The sequence below is a fragment of the Passer montanus genome, unplaced genomic scaffold (genome assembly GCF_014805655.1).
Source record: "Passer montanus isolate IOZ18808 unplaced genomic scaffold, ASM1480565v1 scaffold12, whole genome shotgun sequence".
In the NCBI taxonomy this organism is placed as follows: Eukaryota; Metazoa; Chordata; class Aves; order Passeriformes; family Passeridae; genus Passer; species Passer montanus.
In genome coordinates this window covers 2,976,083-2,982,082 of record NW_024358722.1, presented here as the reverse complement: position 1 = coordinate 2,982,082, position 6,000 = coordinate 2,976,083, and the positions used below count along the sequence as shown (strand labels likewise).

Sequence of the window (6,000 nt, the reverse complement as noted above, 5' to 3'; positions counted from 1 at the left end):
GGGCAGGGCTTTTTCATACAATACCAATTGAGAAGAGTTCTGTGGGAGTATGGACAGTCCCAGCTTGGACTCACTGGACCTTGGGGACCATTCCCCTTCAGAAGCTATGCAGGGAAATGCATCATTCAGAATCTCTGGACTGTGGGAACAAACATCCAGTGAAGCAAAGGAAAGCCTTGTCAGCCTTAAGGACCTTCCTTAAAAGCAAAGGAAGAAGGTGAAGTTCAGAGTGAAATCATGAGGCAAGCAGGGTTGCAGAAGCCTGGAGGTGCAGAGGAGTGATCTTAAATTTTCAGACACTGGTAGTGGCCACTCAGAAGATGAGCTCGTCCCTGCTATTCATAAACGTCCCCTGTTCTAAGCACCATCTGCTCCCTGGTCACTTAAGACACTGAACTTGATTTTGTGCATAAAACAAGAAAATTATGCAGCCAAGTGTTCAAGCTGTAAGATGAAGACCAGCACATTGCAGCCAGGGCCATAACATGCAGTGGGGGCATTGCAATGACTTCAAAGGTCAAAATAATAATTTCTGAGTTGCAACAGCATCTCAGGTTATAAAAGAGCTGTGCTTGAAGCTTTTGTGGTCCACTCTTACCCGTGTTTTTGAGCTCATTTCATAACCAGAAACAACCAGCTTTCCTTCTTCTGTCTCAGGTTTTGGTATTAATAGTATTTATGGAGCTTTATGGATTATGATTATATGCAACTGGAAATGAGAAACAAGAAAAGTAAAAAAAAAGAAAGTGCCTGAATAGAGAAAAAAAAAAAGTAATTATGTATACTATGAACTCCTCTCTCCCACTAGTGAGCACCCAGCATTTTGCAGAACTCCTGCTTGACCTTTGAGTGCTTTTTCCAGCAGCAGTGAATGGTCCTGGGAGACCTGGCAGGTTATGTTGTGTTTGGCTCTTCCTGCTCATATCCAGCTGCTAAACCAGCTGAAAAAATACTTTATGCAGTTCCATGTGCACATTTTTTGTCATTGCTGCAGGGGTGATCCTGCAGATCAGTGACAAGAGTGATACAAAAACATAGGAAACAAGCTTTCTGTTAGTATGTGACTTGTGCAATGGAAACATATTAAATCCCCTTATAAAATTACACCAGTTGGAAAGAGACTACAGGATGGCAACAACTGAGCAACTGAAAGTTTAGATGGAGCTGCAATAATAAGATACGGTATATCAAACATTATTCTCTCTCCTGGTTATCTTGTTCTTTTTCTTGTTATTGTTGGGGGTCTTCCCATTCCAGAAGAGCAGCTACACCAGAAAATCACAGCAGTGTGACAGAAGCAGAAAACTTTCCCATAGTGCTCCTAGGAGGCTTTTTAAAAACATATTTGCTGAGACATATTTCGCTAAGGAGTCCTGCTCCAGTACAGGGAGATGCTCTGAGACATTTGTGCAGTTCCTTTCCTGTGGGATTCCCCTTTCCACTTATGTCACATGAATCAAATCCAGTAGAAGGCAGCCTTGCTGACTCCAGCAAGTAGTTTTTGCCTGGATTTGTGCATTTTGGCCACTAGAGGTTGTAAGAGAGAGGGAAATAAAATCTTGTTTTCCACGAGAGAATCTGCAGCAGCATCCCAGAGCAGGATTTTTTCTAGGACCTTGTCCACCAGAGCTCCCACAAAATTCCTGCACATTCCTTGCATGTACGTAGACGGGATCCTGATGTCTCAGCTATTTCACATTTATCAATATCAGTTTGTTGCCTTTTAGCCCCAGGGCATTAATGGCCTTAGTGTGATCCCTTAAATCTGAAATAAAATGTCTTCTGATTCTCAGAATCTTTTAGAGAGAGAGCAGCAACCTGTATCTTTTCTCTGCAGCATGAACTAGCTCTTTTGGCTCTTTTCACACGTTCCTTGTACAGATAATTTCACTCTAAGATGTTTAGGCCAGACCTTCTTCCCCCAGCCTTTATGCTTTTTCCTGGTGCTGAGTAAGAATTTGGTAATGGTCTTGTATGAATGTAAGAATTTTGCTGTGGTCCCCTGGAAACATCACAGTCTGTTGTACCTTGGCACCTTGCAGGGTCCTCAGCTGCCTTCCACATGGGCTGTAATTCTTTCCTCTAGTTGCTAATAATTCTCTAAGTCTTCTAACTTCAGTACCTCTGCAGTTGGGGATACCATCTTCCAAGAAGCCTCAAGAGTGCTGAATTTTGTTTGGGAAATACAATGTTAAAGCTAAGTAATCCAAAGAGTAGCCATGATCAAAAATAGCTATAATGTAGCAATAAGTTGAACTTCAACCAGGTGAAGGATTTGCAAACTTTTCTTGCTGATGGCTCTTTTGGATGGCACAGTGGCTGCATGTGAACTCACAGTACAAGACCTAATCATCACAGAGCTCACTGATGATGGGACTCCACTTCAGGCATTGCACACTGATAGGAATCCTGTCCTCTGCAGTAAAAGGCAACTATTCCTCGACTGAAGCACAGCAAAGACATTGCAACAATTCCATTTTTCTGGCTGCAATTTTTCTCAGAATTTTGGGGACAGGATTATCAGCACAATATTTTAAACCTTCAAAAAATACTTCACAATCTTAAACTACTTATTTTTTGATATATTTTATGCCAGTATGTTTAGCTTTATCATCATGTGGTTGAAAATGACTAATGTCTTCAGTCCTAACTCTTTACCATGCACAAACACCAGTAGACCAAGCTTGTTTACCAGCACTGGAAAAACACAAAAGTCTCAATTCCAAGATTTTATGGATGGTAAATAGCAACAAGCCATACTGATGATAAATGTATTGAATTGTACCTTGCAGTGCACATCTTAATGTACAGCAGTGGCCTTGATTGTGTAATTTTGTCAGTCCTCAAGTTTGAGAGACAACCACTTGTGTCATGGATCTCAAGGTCCCAGTTCAACTGCAAAAAAGAATTACTATATTTACGTGCCTTAAAATGTCCTTATTTACACACTTTAAAAAACCAAAAAACCAAAACCCGGTAATAAATCAATTTTTCTTCTTTCACCTTAAAACTCACTGACTGCAAAGCAGAACCTCAGACTTAGGAATAAGGCAACACAGATTTCCCTATTACTTAGAGTTCATGGACAGAAATATTTTCCATCTGAAGCAGTCTCACAATTTAATTTTTATGACTAAGACCCACCATTGCCCTATCTTCTCCATAGATGGAGACAGCAAAGTGTCCTAAGAGAACCCACCAAAATTGCTGAAGTTCATGTTTCAAGCTTCCTTGTATTGGATGCAAATGTATCACATGAAATGGGTCCTTCTAGCCCAGTCCCTGCCTCTGTCAGTGGCCAGAAGGGAAGCTCAAGAACAATTTGAGAAGAGGCCATGCCCATGGTGGCAATTTCCTGGATATCCCCAGTCTCCAACAGTGGAAAAGCACAGGGCCCTCCCAACCAGCAGGGATTTCTCGGTGGATTTCCTGCTGGCACCAGGCCCTGCTGTGTAACTCCCACTGCTTCCCTGGCAGCTCCCACCCCTCAGCGCTGCCCACAGGGCCATGCAGGGCCAGAACCCTTCCTCAGGTCCGTGGTTTGGGGTCAAATCCCAGCCTCCCCAGCTGGTGTGGGCTGGGGGAATGGAACAAAGCAGTGAGGTTTAGTTGCCATAAGAGCCAGAGTGCAGGTGCCAGGCTGGAAGTGCAGCAACAACTGGTCAGGAGTGAGGGCAAAGCCAAGCCCTGTGGCAGAGGTGAGTAATGAACCCTGGGCACACCTGTGCTGGCCCCACAAGGCAAGGCAAGGCAATCTGGTAGGATTAGAGAATCATCCAGGTGGGTTCTAAACATCTCCAGAGAGGGAGAGCCCCCTGACCTCCCTTGGCAGCCTGTTGCAGAGCCCTGCCACCCCTCACAGCCTCACTCTGCTGTGGAGTTGCCCCAGGGGATGCCTGGCCAGCCCTCTGGGGAGGCTCCTCCGTGCCTGGCTGTCTTTCTGTAGCCATGGACTCGGGGCCAGGGTCTGGCAGCTGAGGAGGAATGGCTGGGACTCCGAAGAGCATCACCTGTGGTCTTGCAATGCACGGCACCACCACACCAAACCACACACTGCTCCAAGTTCTACTGCCAAAAAGGGCTGTAGTGGTTTGGGTGCCAGGTGTTCAAATCATGTACAAGTGTGTATGTGTATGTAGGAGGGAGGAATGTATTGTGGGACAAAATGATCTGTACACAATTCCTTCTCAAAGAAAGAGTGGCTTGTCCCTGCACTGTACCAGAACTTCTGTTACCTCTCAGCTGCTGCATATTCCTTTAACTAATACCCTTCCTTTAGCATTGCCTCTTAAATCCTGGAACACTGAATTTTGTCCTTTGGTGCTACTCAAAGCTCAGTCCAATCTGTCATATATCAGAAAAGGGGCCATGTCAGGGAATTGTTGAGGATTTTTGAAAACCACTTTGTTACAACCTTTGTAAGCTTGGTGCAACTCTCCTCCCCTGCAGCATGTGGTAACTGTACCCTTGTAATCACTCATGACCTTATGACTTTGCCAAAAAATTGCTTTGAGGAGAAGGGAGAGGATAGAAATAGCGGGGTTTTCTCTACTGAGTTACTGTGACTGTCCTTCTGGTAAGGAGGCTGCAAACTGGAAGGTTGTGTTTCTTACCTGCTCACAGCCTGGAAAAGGGAGAGAAGGTTTTGATATCAACCTTCTCTCTGTCTTTTTCACATTGATTTGGGAACTTGCTAATCAGTTAGGAAATACTTCAGTGACACTGCATGTCACAGACATTGAAGATGAAAAATGTACCCAAATGTAGCAAAAACCCATAAAACTAGGAGTGAAAACCTAACCCACCCACTCATCAGATACAGCAAAAGAAAAAGTTTGATTTACAATCTGCTTCTATAGAAGTCCTCACTCCTATATGTGCAATCAATTATTCAAATAACTTGCTAACAATTGATATAATTATTTCTAATTATTTCTGATTTAAGTCTTTGAATTATGTGATTACATCTTGATGTATGCATCATAAATGCAGAAGGTACAGCCCACATGAGGAGGAAATATAATTTTATTTTTCAATTTATTTTTGCTAGATAAAAGGACTCTGAAAGTTTAATTTTCATGACCCTAAGCAGAGGGTCACTGAACTCATCTTTATTACATTTCTTTTTGTAAGTGAAGTAGTAGAACTTCTTCAGTTATGGAAGCAAAATTCACTGTATTCTTTAATATTTAGGAAGGCTAAAAAATGCAGTAGAATTGTGTGATGGGCATGCAAGTAATGCAAGCGTGCATGTCTTCTTTCTACAAAATCAAGTCTGTAGTGCTAAGTTAAGTGAGCTGTTCCTAGGAGAATATAACCATTGGAAAGCAGCAGTTAATTCAATGTTTGTTAATTTGTTAATTTCTCTCATGACTGAATTTTAAAATTCATATTTCCTTCTACTGTAAATTCAACTATGTTCTTATGATTGTTTAGCATTTTACAATTATTTGTTTTAATATGTATCAGATAAGCATCTGAACTTGAGGCATTAATTCAGCAGGGCATGCAGCTGGAGGAGATTGCTGGCTCAAAACATCTCAGGTGGGTGGGTGTGAGGGAAGGGGCAGGTGGGGCTTTGCTCTGGTGGCTGCCAATCCCTGGCACACTCGGGCAATGCTCCTCACCTGCCTCTGGAGCTCCCACCTAGCCCCAGAATGGCCAGGTGACAGCAAGTCCCACCTGGGGGAACAGCCCAGGAAAGCCAAAGGGCACTGAAACTGAGGCGTGAGGCAAGCACCAGTTTTGGCTTTTCCTCCTCTCAGAACTTCTCTGAGCTGAACACTGCTGGAACTAGGAGAGGTAACTATATTTGTTCTTTTCTATAGTGTTTCTATCTTTCTCTTTCTTCTTCTAATTCCTTCTTCTTAGAGTTTTCAGTAATTTAAAATCAGACAGGCTTGTAGTTCACTAAGTTAAATGGACTACGTTAATATTTTGTGAAATGTTTTATGTTGATTGAATGCTTCTCTAAACCTTTTGCTGAAGTTCTCTGATTTT

General features: G+C 42.8%; 1 long non-coding RNA gene across 1 annotated transcript in view; it reads left to right on the top strand.

Annotated features, from left to right (window-relative positions):
* The first annotated feature begins 5,666 nt into the window (after positions 1 to 5,666).
* LOC120497029 overlaps positions 5,667 to 6,000 on the top strand; it is a 28,760-nt gene continuing 28,426 nt past the window's right edge. The window contains exon 1 of the long non-coding RNA XR_005626414.1: positions 5,667 to 5,802. This is a non-coding gene — a long non-coding RNA (uncharacterized LOC120497029). The remainder of the gene's footprint in view (positions 5,803 to 6,000) is intronic.